The sequence below is a fragment of the Telmatherina bonti genome (genome assembly GCF_933228915.1).
Source record: "Telmatherina bonti genome assembly, chromosome: 4".
Classification (NCBI taxonomy): Eukaryota; Metazoa; Chordata; class Actinopteri; order Atheriniformes; family Telmatherinidae; genus Telmatherina; species Telmatherina bonti.
In genome coordinates, this window is record NC_136622.1 from 40,908,986 (window position 1) to 40,925,225 (window position 16,240).

Here is a 16,240-nt window from a genome sequence, read left to right on the forward strand (position 1 = left end):
AGCTCTAGTGGCAGCTTTAGCTGTAGGTCTAGTTACAGGTCTATTTGCAGGTCTAGTTGCAGGTCTAGTTGCAGGTCTAGTTGCAGGTCTAGTTGAAGGTCTAGTTGAAGGTCTGGTTGCAGGTCTGGTTGCAGGTCTGGTTGCAGGTCTGATTGCAGGTCTGGTTGCAGGTCTAGTTGCAGGTCTAGTTGCAGGTCTAGATGTAAGTCTAGTTACAGGTCTGGTTGCAGCTCTAGTTGCAGGTCTGGTTGCATGTCTAGTTGCAGGTCTGGTTGCATGTCTAGTTGCAGGTCTGGTTGCAGGTCTAGTTGCAGGTCTGGTTGCAGGTCTGGTTGAAGGGTCTAGTTGCAGGTCTGATTGCAGGTCTGGTTGCAGGTCTGGTTGCAGATCTGGTTGCAGATCTGGTTGCAGATCTGGTTGCAGGTCTGGTTGCAGGTCTAGTTGCAGGTGTAGTTGCAGGTCTGGTTGCAGCTCTAGTTGCAGGTCTGGTTGCATGTCTAGTTGCAGGTCTGGTTGCAGGTCTAGTTGCAGGTCTAGTTGCAGGAGGTCTAGTTGCAGCTCTAGTGGCAGCTTTAGCTGTAGGTCTAGTTACAGGTCTATTTGCAGGTCTAGTTGCAGGTCTGGTTGCAGGTCTAGTTGCAGGTCTAGTTGAAGGTCTAGTTGCAGGTCTAGTTGAAGGTCTGGTTGCAGGTCTGGTTGCAGGTCTGATTGCAGGTCTGATTGCAGGTCTGGTTGCAGGTCTAGTTGCAGGTCTAGTTGCAGGTCTAGATGTAAGTCTAGTTACAGGTCTGGTTGCAGCTCTAGTTGCAGGTCTGGTTGCATGTCTAGTTGCAGGTCTGGTTGCAGGTCTAGTTGCAGGTCTAGTTGCAGGTCTAGTGGCAGCTTTAGCTGTAGGTCTAGTTGCAGGTCTGGTTGCATGTCTAGTTGCAGGTCTGGTTGCAGGTCTAGTTGCAGGTCTAGTTGCAGGTCTAGTGGCAGCTTTAGCTGTAGGTCTAGTTGCAGGTCTATTTGCAGGTCTGGTTGCAGGTCTGGTTGCAGGTCTGGTTGCAGGTCTGGTTGCAGGTCTGGTTGCAGGTCTGATTGCAGGTCTAGATGTAAGTCTAGTTACAGGTCTACTTGCAGGTCTAGCTTCAGGTCTAGATTCAGGTCTAGGTGTAGGTCTATTTGCAGATCTGGTTGCAGGTCTAGTTGCAGGTATAACTGTAGGTCTAGTTGCAGGTATAACTGTAGGTCTGGTTGCAGGTCTAGTTGAAGGTCTGGTTGCAGGTCTAGTTGCAGGTCTGGTTGCAGGTCTAGTTGCAGGTCTGGTTGCAGGTCTAGTTGCAGGTCTTGTTGCAGGTCTAGTTGAAGGTCTGGTTGCAGGTCTGGTTGCAGGTCTAGCTGTAGGTCTAATTACAGCTCTACTTGCAGGTCTAGCTTCAGGTCTAGATTCAGGTCTAGGTGTAGGTCTAGTTGCACGTCTAGTTGCACGTCTAGTTGCAGGTCTAGTTGCAGGTCTAGTTGCAGGTCTAGTTGCAGGTCTAGTTGCAGGAGCTCTGGTTGCAGGTCTAGTTGCAGGTTTAGCTGTAGGTCTAGTTGCAGGAGCTCTAGTTGCAGGTCTAGTTGCAGGTTTAGCTGTAGGTCAAGTTGAAGGAGGTCTAGTTGCAGGTCTGGTTGCAGGTCTACTTGCAGGTCTAGTTGCAGGTCTACTTGCAGGTCTGATTGCAGGTCTGGTTGCAGGTCTAGTTGCAGGTGTGGTTGCAGGTTTAGCTGTAGGTCTAGTTGCGGGAGGTCTAGTTGCAGGTCTAGTTGCAGGTCTTGTTGCAGGTTTAGCTGTAGGTCTAGTTGCAGGAGGTCGGATTGCAGGTCTAGTTGCAGGTCTGGTTGCAGGTCTAGTTGCAGGTCTAGTTGAAGGTATAACTGTAGGTCTAGTTGCAGGAGGTCTAGTTGCAGGTCTAGTTGCAGGTCTAGTTGCAGATCTGGTTGCAGGTCTAGTTGCAGGTTTAGCTGTAGGCCTAGTTGCAGGAGGTCTAGTTGAAGGTCTTGTTGCAGGTTTAGCTGTAGGTCTAGTTGCAGGAGGTCGGATTGCAGGTCTAGTTGCAGGTCTGGTTGCAGGTCTAGTTGCAGGTCTACTTGTAGGTCTAGTTGCAGAAGGTCTAGTTGCAGGTCTGGTTGCAGGTCTGGTGGCAGGTCTGGTGGCAGGTCTAGTTGCAGGAGGTCTAGTTGCAGGTCGGGTTGCAGGTCTGGTTGCAGGTCTAGTTGCAGGTCTAGTTGCAGGTCTGGTTGAAGGGTCTAGTTGCAGGTCTAGTTGAAGGTATAACTGTAGGTCTAGTTGCAGATCTAGTTGCAGCTTTAGCTGTAGGTCAAGATGAAGGAGGTCTAGTTGCAGGTCTGGTTGCAGGTCTAGTTGCAGGTCTGGTTGAAGGGTCTAGTTGCAGGTCTGATTGCAGATCTGGTTGCAGGTCTAGTTTCAGATCTAGTGTCAGGACAAGTTGCAGGTCTGGTTGCAGGTCTGGTTGAAGGGTCTAGTTGCAGGTCTGATTGCAGGTCTGGTTGCAGGTCTGGTTGCAGATCTGGTTGCAGATCTGGTTGCAGGTCTAGTTGCAGGTCTGGTTGCAGGTCTAGTTGCAGGTGTAGTTGCAGGTCTGGTTGCAGCTCTAGTTGCAGGTCTGGTTGCATGTCTAGTTGCAGGTCTGGTTGCAGGTCTAGTTGCAGGTCTAGTTGCAGGAGGTCTAGTTGCAGCTCTAGTGGCAGCTTTAGCTGTAGGTCTAGTTACAGGTCTATTTGCAGGTCTAGTTGCAGGTCTGGTTGCAGGTCTAGTTGCAGGTCTAGTTGAAGGTCTAGTTGCAGGTCTAGTTGTAGGTCTGGTTGAAGGTCTGGTTGCAGGTCTGGTTGCAGGTCTGGTTGCAGGTCTGATTGCAGGTCTGATTGCAGGTCTGGTTGCAGGTCTAGTTGCAGGTCTAGTTGCAGGTCTAGTTGTAAGTCTAGTTACAGGTCTGGTTGCAGCTCTAGTTGCAGGTCTGGTTGCATGTCTAGTTGCAGGTCTGGTTGCAGGTCTAGTTGCAGGTCTAGTTGCAGGTCTAGTTGCAGGTCTAGTGGCAGCTTTAGCTGTAGGTCTAGTTGCAGGTCTGGTTGCATGTCTAGTTGCAGGTCTGTTTGCAGGTCTAGTTGCAGGTCTAGTTGCAGGTCTAGTGGCAGCTTTAGCTGTAGGTCTAGTTGCAGGTCTGGTTGCAGGTCTGATTGCAGATCTGGTTGCAGGTCTAGTTTCAGATGTAGTGTCAGGACAAGTTGCAGGTCTGGTTGCAGGTCTGGTTGAAGGGTCTAGTTGCAGGTCTGATTGCAGGTCTGGTTGCAGGTCTGGTTGCAGATCTGGTTGCAGATCTGGTTGCAGGTCTAGTTGCAGGTCTGGTTGCAGGTCTAGTTGCAGGTGTAGTTGCAGGTCTGGTTGCAGCTCTAGTTGCAGGTCTGGTTGCATGTCTAGTTGCAGGTCTGGTTGCAGGTCTAGTTGCAGGTCTAGTTGCAGGAGGTCTAGTTGCAGCTCTAGTGGCAGCTTTAGCTGTAGGTCTAGTTACAGGTCTATTTGCAGGTCTAGTTGCAGGTCTGGTTGCAGGTCTAGTTGCAGGTCTAGTTGCAGGTCTAGTTGAAGGTCTAGTTGAAGGTCTGGTTGCAGGTCTGGTTGCAGGTCTGGTTGCAGGTCTGATTGCAGGTCTGGTTGCAGGTCTAGTTGCAGGTCTAGTTGCAGGTCTAGATGTAAGTCTAGTTACAGGTCTGGTTGCAGCTCTAGTTGCAGGTCTGGTTGCATGTCTAGTTGCAGGTCTGGTTGCATGTCTAGTTGCAGGTCTGGTTGCAGGTCTAGTTGCAGGTCTGGTTGCAGGTCTGGTTGAAGGGTCTAGTTGCAGGTCTGATTGCAGGTCTGGTTGCAGATCTGGTTGCAGATCTGGTTGCAGATCTGGTTGCAGGTCTGGTTGCAGGTCTAGTTGCAGGTGTAGTTGCAGGTCTGGTTGCAGCTCTAGTTGCAGGTCTGGTTGCATGTCTAGTTGCAGGTCTGGTTGCAGGTCTAGTTGCAGGTCTAGTTGCAGCTCTAGTGGCAGCTTTAGCTGTAGGTCTAGTTACAGGTCTATTTGCAGGTCTAGTTGCAGGTCTGGTTGCAGGTCTAGTTGCAGGTCTAGTTGAAGGTCTAGTTGCAGGTCTAGTTGAAGGTCTGGTTGAAGGTCTGGTTGCAGGTCTGGTTGCAGGTCTGATTGCAGGTCTGATTGCAGGTCTGGTTGCAGGTCTAGTTGCAGGTCTAGTTGCAGGTCTAGTTGCAGGTCTAGATGTAAGTCTAGTTACAGGTCTGGTTGCAGCTCTAGTTGCAGGTCTGGTTGCATGTCTAGTTGCAGGTCTGGTTGCAGGTCTAGTTGCAGGTCTAGTTGCAGGTCTAGTGGCAGCTTTAGCTGTAGGTCTAGTTGCAGGTCTGGTTGCATGTCTAGTTGCAGGTCTGGTTGCAGGTCTAGTTGCAGGTCTAGTTGCAGGTCTAGTGGCAGCTTTAGCTGTAGGTCTAGTTGCAGGTCTATTTGCAGGTCTAGTTGCAGGTCTGGTTGCAGGTCTATTTGCAGATCTGGTTGCAGGTCTGGTTGCAGGTCTGGTTGCAGGTCTGGTTGCAGGTCTGATTGCAGGTCTAGATGTAAGTCTAGTTACAGGTCTACTTGCAGGTCTAGCTTCAGGTCTAGATTCAGGTCTAGGTGTAGGTCTATTTGCAGATCTGGTTGCAGGTCTAGTTGCAGGTATAACTGTAGGTCTAGTTGCAGGTATAACTGTAGGTCTGGTTGCAGGTCTAGTTGAAGGTCTGGTTGCAGGTCTAGTTGCAGGTCTGGTTGCAGGTCTAGTTGCAGGTCTGGTTGCAGGTCTAGTTGCAGGTCTTGTTGCAGGTCTAGTTGAAGGTCTGGTTGCAGGTCTGGTTGCAGGTCTAGCTGTAGGTCTAATTACAGCTCTACTTGCAGGTCTAGCTTCAGGTCTAGATTCAGGTCTAGGTGTAGGTCTAGTTGCACGTCTAGTTGCACGTCTAGTTGCAGGTCTAGTTGCAGGTCTAGTTGCAGGAGCTCTGGTTGCAGGTCTAGTTGCAGGTTTAGCTGTAGGTCTAGTTGCAGGAGCTCTAGTTGCAGGTCTAGTTGCAGGTTTAGCTGTAGGTCAAGTTGAAGGAGGTCTAGTTGCAGGTCTGGTTGCAGGTCTACTTGCAGGTCTAGTTGCAGGTCTACTTGCAGGTCTGATTGCAGGTCTGGTTGCAGGTCTAGTTGCAGGTGTGGTTGCAGGTTTAGCTGTAGGTCTAGTTGCGGGAGGTCTAGTTGCAGGTCTAGTTGCAGGTCTTGTTGCAGGTTTAGCTGTAGGTCTAGTTGCAGGAGGTCGGATTGCAGGTCTAGTTGCAGGTCTGGTTGCAGGTCTAGTTGCAGGTCTAGTTGTAGGTCTAGTTGCAGAAGGTCTAGCTGCAGGTCTAGTTGCAGGTCTGGTTGCAGGTCTGATTGCAGGTCTGGTTGCTGGTCTGGTTGCAGGTCTATTTGCAGGTGTAGTTGCAGGTCTAGTTGAAGGTATAACTGTAGGTCTAGTTGCAGGAGGTCTAGTTGCAGGTCTAGTTGCAGATCTGGTTGCAGGTCTAGTTGCAGGTTTAGCTGTAGGCCTAGTTGCAGGAGGTCTAGTTGCAGGTCTGGTTGCAGGGTCTAGTTGCAGGTCTGGTTGAAGGTCTATTTGCAGGTGTAGTTGCAGGTCTGGTTGCAGGTCTGGTTGCAGGTCTGGTTGCAGGTTTGGTTGCAGGTCTGGTTGCAGGTCTAGTTGCAGGTGTAGTTGCAGGTCTGGTTGCAGGTCTGGTTGCAGGTCTAGTTGCAGGTTTGTTTGCAGGTCTGGTTGCAGGTCTAGTTGCAGGTGTAGTTGCAGGTCTGGTTGCAGGTCTGGTTGCAGGTCTAGTTGCAGGTTTGGTTGCAGGTCTGGTTGAAGGTCTATTTGCAGGTGTGGTTGCAGGTCTGGTTGCAGGTCTGGTTGCAGGTCTAGTTGCAGGTTTGGTTGCAGGTCTAGTTGCAGGTGTAGTTGCAGGTCTGGTTGCAGGTCTGGTTGCAGGTCTAGTTGCAGGTTTGGTTGCAGGTTTGGTTGCAGGTCTGGTTGCAGGTCTAGTTGCAGGTGTAGTTGCAGGTCTAGTTGCAGGTCTGGTTGCAGGTCTGGTTGCAGGTCTAGTTGCAGGTTTGGTTGCAGGTCTGGTTGCAGGTCTAGCTGTAGGTCTAGTTACAGGTCTAGTTGCAGGTCTAGATGCAGGTTTAGCTGTAGGTCTAGTTGCAGGTCCGGTTGCAGGTCCGGTTGCAGGTCTAGTTGCAGCTCTAGTGGCAGGTTTAGATGTAGGTCTAGTTGCAGGTCTGGTTGCAGGTCTAGTTGCAGGAGGTCTAGTTGCAGGTTTAGCTGTAGGTCTAGTTTCAGGAGGTCTAGTTGCAGATCTGGTTGCAGGTCTGGTTGCAGGTCTGGTTGCAGGTCCGGTTGCAGGTCTGGTTGCAGGTCTGGTTGCAGGTCTGGTTGCAGGTCAAAAGCAGGAGGTCTAGTTGATGGTCTGGTTGCAGGTCTAGTTGCAGGTCTGGTTGCAGGTCTAGTTGCAGGTGTAGATGCAGGTCTGGTTGCAGGTCTAGTTGCAGGTCTGGTTGCAGGTCTAGTTGCAGGAGGTCTAGTTGCAGGTTTAGCTGTAGGTCTAGTTTGCAGGAGGTCTAGTTGCAGATCTGGTTGCAGGTCTGGTTGCAGGAGGTCGGATTGCAGGTCTAGTTGCAGATCTTGTTGCAGATCTGGTTGCAGATCTTGTTGCAGATCTGGTTGCAGATCTGGTTGCAGGTCTGGTTGCAGGTCTGGTTGCAGGTCTGGTTGCAGGTCTAGTTGCAGGTCTGGTTGCAGGTCTAGTTGTAGGTCTAGGTGCAGGTCTGGTTGCAGGTCTGGTTGAAGGGTCTGGTTGCAGGTGTCGTTTCAGGTCTAGATGCAGGTTTAGCTGTAGGTCTAGTTGCAAAAGGTCTAGTTGCAGGTCCGGTTGCAGGTCTAGTTGTAGGTCTAGTTGCAGGAGGTCTAGTTGCAGGTCTGGTTGCAGGTCTAGTTGCAGGTTTAGCTGTAGGTCTAGTTGCAGGTCCGGTTGCAGGTCTAGTTGCAGGTTTAGCTGTAGGTCTAGTTTCAGGAGGTCTGGTTGCAGGTCTAGTTGCAGGTATAACCGTAGGTCTAGTTACAGGAGGTCTAGTTGCAGGTCTGGTTGCAGGTCTAGTTGCAGGTTTAGCTGTAGGTCTAGTTTCAGGAGGTCTGGTTGCAGGTCTAGTTGCAGGTCTAGTTGCAAGTCTGGTTGCAAGTCTGGTTGCAAGTCTGGTTGCAGGTCTGGTTGAAGGGTCTAGTTGCAGGTCTGGTTGCAGGTCTGATTGCAGGTCTGGTTGCAGGTCTGGTTGAAGGGTCTAGTTGCAGGTCTGGTTGCAGGTCTGATTGAAGGGTCTAGTTGCAGGTCTGGTTGAAGGGTCTAGTTGCAGGTCTGGTTGCAGGTCTGATTGCAGGTCTGGTTGCAGGTCTGGTTGCAGGTCTGGTTGCAGGTCTGGTTGAAGGGTCTAGTTGCAGGTCTGGTTGCAGGTCTGGTTGCAGGTCTGGTTGCAGGTCTGGTTGAAGGGTCTAGTTGCAGGTCTCGTTGCAGGTCTGATTGCAGGTCTGGTTGCAGGTCTGGTTGCAGGTCTGGTTGAAGGGTCTAGTTGCAGGTCTGGTTGCAGGTCTGATTGCAGGTCTGGTTGCAGGTCTGGTTGCAAGTCTGGTTGAAGGGTCTAGTTGCAGGTCTGATTGCAGGTCTGGTTGCAGGTCTGGTTGAAGGGTCTAGTTGCAGGTCTGATTGCAGGTCTGGTTGCAGGTCTGGTTGCAGGTCTGGTTGCAGGTCTGGTTGCAGGTCTGGTTGAAGGGTCTAGTTGCAGGTCTGATTGCAGGTCTGGTTGCAGGTCTGGTTGAAGGGTCTAGTTGCAGGTCTGATTGCAGGTCTGGTTGCAGGTCTGGTTGCAGGTCTGATTGCAGGTCTGATTGCAGGTCTGGTTGCAGGTCTAGTTGCAGGTCTAGTTGCAGGTCTGGTTGCAGGTCTGGTTGCAGGTCTGGTTGCAGGTCTGGTTGCAGGTCTGGTTGAAGGGTCTAGTTGCAGGTCTGATTGCAGGTCTGGTTGCAGGTCTGGTTGAAGGGTCTAGTTGCAGGTCTGGTTGCAGGTCTAGTTGCAGGTCTGATTGCAGGTCTAGTTGCAGGTCTGATTGCAGGTCTGATTGCAGGTCTGGTTGCAGGTCTGGTTGAAGGGTCTAGTTGCAGGTCTGATTGCAGGTCTGGTTGCAGGTCTGGTTGAAGGGTCTAGTTGCAGGTCTGGTTGCAGGTCTGATTGCAGGTCTGATTGCAGGTCTAGTTGCAGGTCTGGTTGCAGGTCTGGTTGAAGGGTCTAGTTGCAGGTCTGATTGCAGGTCTGATTGCAGGTCTAGTTGCAGGTCTGGTTGCAGGTCTGGTTGCAGGTCTGGTTGAAGGGTCTAGTTGCAGGTCTGATTGCAGGTCTGGTTGCAGGTCTGGTTGAAGGGTCTAGTTGCAGGTCTGATTGCAGGTCTGATTGCAGGTCTGGTTGCAGGTCTGATTGCAGGTCTGGTTGCAGGTCTGGTTGCAGGGTCTAGTTGCAGGTCTGATTGCAGGTCTGATTGCAGGTCTAGTTGCAGGTCTGGTTGCAGGTCTGGTTGCAGGTCTGGTTGAAGGGTCTAGTTGCAGGTCTGATTGCAGGTCTGGTTGAAGGTCTGGTTGCAGGTCTGGTTGAAGGGTCTAGTTGCAGGTCTGGTTGCAGGTCTGGTTGCAGGTCTGGTTGCAGGTCTGGTTGAAGGGTCTAGTTGCAGGTCTGGTTGCAGGTCTGATTGCAGGTCTGATTGCAGGTCTAGTTGCAGGTCTAGTTGCAGGTCTGGTTGAAGGGTCTAGTTGCAGGTCTGGTTGAAGGGTCTAGTTGCAGGTCTGGTTGAAGGGTCTAGTTGCAGGTCTGATTGCAGGTCTGATTGCAGGTCTGGTTGCAGGTCTGGTTGAAGGGTCTAGTTGCAGGTCTGATTGCAGGTCTGATTGCAGGTCTAGTTGCAGGTCTGGTTGCAGGTCTGGTTGAAGGGTCTAGTTGCAGGTCTGGTTGCAGGTCTGGTTGCAGGTCTGATTGCTGGTCTGGTTGCAGGTCTGGTTGCAGGTCTGGTTGAAGGGTCTAGTTGCAGGTCTGATTGCAGGTCTGATTGCTGGTCTGGTTTCAGGTCTGGTTGCAGGTCTGGTTGCAGGTCTGGTTGAAGGGTCTAGTTGCAGGTCTGGTTGCAGGTCTGATTGCAGGTCTGATTGCAGGTCTGGTTGCAGGTCTGGTTGAAGGGTCTAGTTGCAGGTCTGATTGCAGGTCTGATTGCAGGTCTAGTTGCAGGTCTGGTTGCAGGTCTGGTTGCAGGTCTGGTTGCAGGGTCTAGTTGCAGGTCTGATTGCAGGTCTGGTTGCAGGTCTGGTTGCAGGTCTGGTTGAAGGGTCTAGTTGCAGGTCTGGTTGCAGGTCTGGTTGCAGGTCTGGTTGCAGGTCTGGTTGAAGGGTCTAGTTGCAGGTCTGGTTGCAGGTCTGGTTGCAGGTCTGATTGCAGGTCTGATTGCAGGTCTAGTTGCAGGTCTAGTTGCAGGTCTAGTTGCATGTCTGGTTGAAGGGTCTAGTTGCAGGTCTGGTTGAAGGGTCTAGTTGCAGGTCTGGTTGCAGGTCTGATTGCAGGTCTGGTTGCAGGTCTGGTTGCAGGTCTGGTTGCAGGTCTGGTTGAAGGGTCTAGTTGCAGGTCTGGTTGCAGGTCTGATTGCAGGTCTGATTGCAGGTCTGGTTGCAGGTCTGATTGCAGGTCTGATTGCAGGTCTGGTTGCAGGTCTGATTGCAGGTCTGATTGCAGGTCTGGTTGCAGGTCTGATTGCAGGTCTGATTGCAGGTCTGATTGCAGGTCTGGTTGCAGGTCTGGTTGCAGGTCTGGTTGCAGGTCTGGTTGCAGGTCTGGTTCCAGGTCTGGTTGAAGGGTCTAGTTGCAGGTCTGATTGCAGGTCTGGTTGCAGGTCTGGTTGAAGGGTCTAGTTGCAGGTCTGATTGCAGGTCTGGTTGCAGGTCTGATTGCAGGTCTGATTGCAGGTCTAGTTGCAGGTCTAGTTGCAGGTCTAGTTGCAGGTCTGGTTGAAGGGTCTAGTTGCAGGTCTGGTTGAAGGGTCTAGTTGCAGGTCTGGTTGCAGGTCTGATTGCAGGTCTGATTGCAGGTCTGATTGCAGGTCTAGTTGCAGGTCTAGTTGCAGGTCTAGTTGCAGGTCTGGTTGAAGGGTCTAGTTGCAGGTCTGGTTGAAGGGTCTAGTTGCAGGTCTGGTTGCAGGTCTGATTGCAGGTCTGGTTGCAGGTCTGGTTGCAGGTCTGGTTGCAGGTCTGGTTGAAGGGTCTAGTTGCAGGTCTGGTTGCAGGTCTGATTGCAGGTCTGGTTGCAGGTCTGGTTGCAGGTCTGATTGCAGGTCTGGTTGCAGGTCTGATTGCAGGTCTGATTGCAGGTCTGGTTGCAGGTCTGATTGCAGGTCTGATTGCAGGTCTGATTGCAGGTCTGGTTGCAGGTCTGGTTGCAGGTCTGGTTGCAGGTCTGGTTGCAGGTCTGGTTGCAGGTCTGGTTGCAGGTCTGATTGCAGGTCTGGTTGCAGGTCTGGTTGAAGGGTCTAGTTGCAGGTCTGATTGCAGGTCTGATTGCAGGTCTGATTGCAGGTCTGGTTGCAGGTCTGGTTGCAGGTCTGGTTGCAGGTCTGGTTGCAGGTCTAGTTGCAGGTCTGATTGCAGGTCTGGTTGCAGGTCTGATTGCAGGTCTGATTGCAGGTCTGATTGCAGGTCTGGTTGCAGGTCTAGTTGCAGGTCTGATTGCAGGTCTGGTTGCAGGTCTGGTTGCAGGTCTGGTTGCAGGTCTGGTTGCAGGTCTGGTTGAAGGGTCTAGTTGCAGGTCTGATTGCAGGTCTGGTTGCAGGTCTGGTTGAAGGGTCTAGTTGCAGGTCTGGTTGCAGGTCTAGTTGCAGGTCTGATTGCAGGTCTAGTTGCAGGTCTGATTGCAGGTCTGATTGCAGGTCTGGTTGCAGGTCTGGTTGAAGGGTCTAGTTGCAGGTCTGATTGCAGGTCTGGTTGCAGGTCTGGTTGAAGGGTCTAGTTGCAGGTCTGGTTGCAGGTCTGATTGCAGGTCTGATTGCAGGTCTAGTTGCAGGTCTGGTTGCAGGTCTGGTTGAAGGGTCTAGTTGCAGGTCTGGTTGAAGGGTCTAGTTGCAGGTCTGATTGCAGGTCTGATTGCAGGTCTGGTTGCAGGTCTGATTGCAGGTCTGGTTGCAGGTCTGGTTGAAGGGTCTAGTTGCAGGTCTGATTGCAGGTCTGATTGCAGGTCTAGTTGCAGGTCTGGTTGCAGGTCTGGTTGCAGGTCTGGTTGAAGGGTCTAGTTGCAGGTCTGATTGCAGGTCTGGTTGCAGGTCTGGTTGCAGGTCTGGTTGCAGGTCTGGTTGAAGGGTCTAGTTGCAGGTCTGGTTGCAGGTCTGATTGCAGGTCTAGTTGCAGGTCTAGTTGCAGGTCTGGTTGAAGGGTCTAGTTGCAGGTCTGGTTGAAGGGTCTAGTTGCAGGTCTGATTGCAGGTCTGATTGCAGGTCTGGTTGCAGGTCTGGTTGAAGGGTCTAGTTGCAGGTCTGATTGCAGGTCTGATTGCAGGTCTAGTTGCAGGTCTGGTTGCAGGTCTGGTTGAAGGGTCTAGTTGCAGGTCTGGTTGCAGGTCTGGTTGCAGGTCTGATTGCTGGTCTGGTTGCAGGTCTGGTTGCAGGTCTGGTTGAAGGGTCTAGTTGCAGGTCTGATTGCAGGTCTGATTGCTGGTCTGGTTTCAGGTCTGGTTGCAGGTCTGGTTGCAGGTCTGGTTGAAGGGTCTAGTTGCAGGTCTGGTTGCAGGTCTGATTGCAGGTCTGATTGCAGGTCTGGTTGCAGGTCTGATTGCAGGTCTGATTGCAGGTCTGGTTGCAGGTCTGGTTGAAGGGTCTAGTTGCAGGTCTGATTGCAGGTCTGATTGCAGGTCTGGTTGCAGGTCTGGTTGAAGGGTCTAGTTGCAGGTCTGATTGCAGGTCTGATTGCAGGTCTAGTTGCAGGTCTGGTTGCAGGTCTGGTTGAAGGGTCTAGTTGCAGGTCTGGTTGCAGGTCTGGTTGCAGGTCTGATTGCTGGTCTGGTTGCAGGTCTGGTTGCAGGTCTGGTTGCAGGTCTGATTGCTGGTCTGGTTTCAGGTCTGGTTGCAGGTCTGGTTGCAGGTCTGGTTGAAGGGTCTAGTTGCAGGTCTGGTTGCAGGTCTGATTGCAGGTCTGATTGCAGGTCTGGTTGCAGGTCTGATTGCAGGTCTGATTGCAGGTCTGGTTGCAGGTCTGGTTGAAGGGTCTAGTTGCAGGTCTGATTGCAGGTCTGATTGCAGGTCTAGTTGCAGGTCTGGTTGCAGGTCTGGTTGAAGGGTCTAGTTGCAGGTCTGATTGCAGGTCTGGTTGCAGGTCTGGTTGCAGGTCTGGTTGAAGGGTCTAGTTGCAGGTCTGGTTGCAGGTCTGGTTGCAGGTCTGGTTGCAGGTCTGGTTGAAGGGTCTAGTTGCAGGTCTGGTTGCAGGTCTGATTGCAGGTCTGATTGCAGGTCTAGTTGCAGGTCTAGTTGCAGGTCTAGTTGCAGGTCTGGTTGAAGGGTCTAGTTGCAGGTCTGGTTGAAGGGTCTAGTTGCAGGTCTGATTGCAGGTCTGATTGCAGGTCTGGTTGCAGGTCTGGTTGAAGGGTCTAGTTGCAGGTCTGATTGCAGGTCTGATTGCAGGTCTAGTTGCAGGTCTAGTTGCAGGTCTGGTTGCAGGTCTGGTTGAAGGGTCTAGTTGCAGGTCTGGTTGCAGGTCTGGTTGCAGGTCTGATTGCTGGTCTGGTTGCAGGTCTGGTTGCAGGTCTGGTTGAAGGGTCTAGTTGCAGGTCTGGTTGCAGGTCTGATTGCAGGTCTGATTGCTGGTCTGGTTGCAGGTCTGGTTGCAGGTCTGGTTGCAGGTCTGGTTGAAGGGTCTAGTTGCAGGTCTGGTTGCAGGTCTGATTGCAGGTCTGATTGCAGGTCTGGTTGCAGGTCTGGTTGCAGGTCTGGTTGCAGGTCTGGTTGAAGGGTCTAGTTGCAGGTCTGGTTGCAGGTCTGATTGCAGGTCTGATTGCAGGTCTGGTTGCAGGTCTGGTTGCAGGTCTGGTTGCAGGTCTGGTTGCAGGTCTGGTTGCAGGTCTGATTGCAGGTCTGATTGCAGGTCTGATTGCAGGTCTGATTGCAGGTCTGATTGCAGGTCTGGTTGCAGGTCTAGTTGCAGGTCTGATGGCAGCAGATTGTAGCAGCTCCATCTTCATTTTCTTTCAATACAAGCTTTTCACACGTAGACATTTGCTTTCAAATGAGAACTGTTTTCTGAGGATTTCATGCCGGTTCGGAGGGTGTGCTGCAAGGGAGATTTTTCTGCATATTTTTGGCTCTTTCAAGAATTATTATGATGACTTTTCTTGGCAACAAAAGACTTCTTTACAATCAGTCGTGGGTAATGTGAGATCGCTAGCTAACAAAACGGACGAGCTGGAGATGCTAACAAGGTAACAAGGAAAGAATACAGAGAGTGCAGTATTATGAGCTTCACCGGGACATGGCTGCATGAACACATCCCTGACTGTAATGTGTCTGTACCGGGCTTTAAAACGGTCCGTGCAGACCGCAGTAGACAACACAGCGGAAAGCTAAAGGATGGTGGAATTGCAGTGCTGGTTAACCAGCGTTGGTGTCATCCTGGACATGTTACTGTCAAGGAGAAGATATGCACAAGGGACATGGAACTGTTAGCTGTGAGCTTCCGTCCATATTATTTACCCAGAGAGTTTACCTGTGTTATTCTGGTAGCGGTTTATATAATACCTGGTACCGCACCAGACACAGCCTGTGACGTCATCAGCTCCGTCGTTGCTCGGCTACAAACACAGCATCCAAACTCATTCATGGCGATCTCCGGAGACTTCAACAACGTCTCCCTCTCTGCAACTCTACCAACATTCCAGCAGTTTGTCAGCTGCTCCACCAGAGAAAATAAGATGTTGGACTTATTTTATGCAAATATGAATAATGGATCCAGTTGTTCTGCCCTGCCTCCTTTAGGAAGATCTGACCATAATCTGGTTCTTCTCACCTCCACCTACAAGCCCATCGTTCAGCAGCAACCAGTCATCACAAAGACGATCAAAATCTGGTCTGCTGAAGCTGAAGATGCTCTTAGAGGAGGCTTTGAGGCTACAGACTGGAACGTCCTCTGTGAACCTCATGGAGACGACATCAACGCCATGACTGAGTGTGTGACAGATTACATAAACTTCTGTGTGGACAGCATCGTCCCAACAAGAACAGTGAGGTGCTTCCCCAATAACAAACCCTGGATCACCAGTGACCTGAAAAAGCTGCTGAACATCAAAAAGAAAGCCTTCAGGGATGGAGACAGGGAGTTATTGAGGGCAACACAAAAACAACTTAAAACACAAACTAAGAAGTGCAAGGAGGACTACAGGAAGAAGTTAGAAAGTCAGCTCCAGCAGAATAACCTGAGGGATGTGTGGTCTGGAATGAAGAAGATCACCGGCTTCAAGTTAAAGGGGGACCAGCCTGATGGAGGTCTGGACAGAGCTAATGAGCTGAACATATTCTTCAACAGGTTCAGTTCACCCCCTACCTCCAGCCCAACAGACCACACACCCTCCATAAGCCCACTGCTTTCCTGTCACGCCTCCAATCTGTCACCCTGCAGCTCAGTCATGGACCAGAACACAGCTTCATCTCCCTCCACATCAGGACATCCTGAGACCTCCACCTTGTTTGTCTCCTGCAATCAGGTTAAGAAGCAACTTGAGAAACTGAACCAGAACAAGGCTGCAGGTCCAGATGGTGTCAGTCCCAGAGTTCTCAAGACCTGCTCAGAACAACTATGTCCGATTCTCCAGCACCTTTTCAACACCAGTCTGAGACTAAATAGAGTCCCAGTGCTGTGGAAAACCTCCTGCCTTGTTCCAGTGCCTAAAAAAACACAACCAGCTGAACCAAGTGACTACAGACCAGTTGCCCTGACATCTCACATCATGAAAGTCCTGGAGAGACTCTTACTGGCTCACCTCAACAAGCAAGTAAACACCTTTCAGGACCCATTCCAGTTTGCATATCGTAATGGACTTGGGGTTGAAGATGCCATCATATACCTGCTCCAGAGAGCACACTCTCATCTGGACCATTCAGGCAGCACTCTGAGGGTCATGTTCTTTCATTTCTCAGTGCTTTTAATACCATTCAGCCTGCTTTGTTATGTGAGAAGCTCCATAAATTCCAGGTGGATACCTCCACAACCACCTGGATCTATGACTACCTCACAAACAGACCCCAGTTTGTGAGACTGAAAGGTTGTGTGTCTGAGATGGAGGTCAGCAGCACTGGTGCACCACAAGGAACTGTACTCTGGCCATTCCTCTTCACTCTGTACACCTCAGACTTCCAGTCCAACTCTGAGTCCTGTCATCTGCAGAAATACTCTGATGACTCTGCAGTTGTGGGGTGTATCAGGGATGGACAAGAAGCAGAGTACAGAGAACTGGTCAGTCAGTTTGTTAAATGGTGCGGTGACAATCATCTCATATTAAATAGCAGCAAAACAAAAGAGATGATTGTTGACTTCAGGAGGAAGAAGAATAAACAAAGCACTGTTTCCATCCTGGGAGAGGAGGTGGAGGTGGTGGAGGAATACAAGTATCTTGGAGTTCAGCTGGACAACAAACTGGACTGGAAATGCAACACTGACTACATCTACAAGAAAGGTCAGAGCAGACTGTACTTCTTAAGGAAGCTGAGATGGTTTAACGTCTGCACCAAGATGTTGCATATCTTCTAGAAGTCTGTTGTGGAGAGTGCAGTCAGCTTTGCAGCATCTGCTGGGGTAGTAGCATCAGAACCAGAGACTTGAAGAGAATCAACAAACTGATCCAGAAAGCTGCTTCTGTGCTTGGAGTAACTCTGGAGCCGCTGGAGCTGATTGTCCAAAGAAGAATGCTGCACAAGCTGATGAAGATGATGGAGGATTCTTCACACCCTCTCCACAACACAGTGATGAAACAACAAAGTGTGTTCAGTGAGAGGCTTCTTCAGGTCCGATGTAAGACTGAAAGATACAGAAGATCATTCCTGCCAGCAGCCATCAGCCT

General features: G+C 51.0%; 1 protein-coding gene across 2 annotated transcripts in view; it reads right to left on the minus strand.

The window, feature by feature from the left end:
* tsr2 (TSR2 ribosome maturation factor) overlaps positions 1-16,240 on the minus strand; it is a 55,966-nt gene that overhangs the window by 38,879 nt on the left and 847 nt on the right. The window lies entirely within an intron of this gene.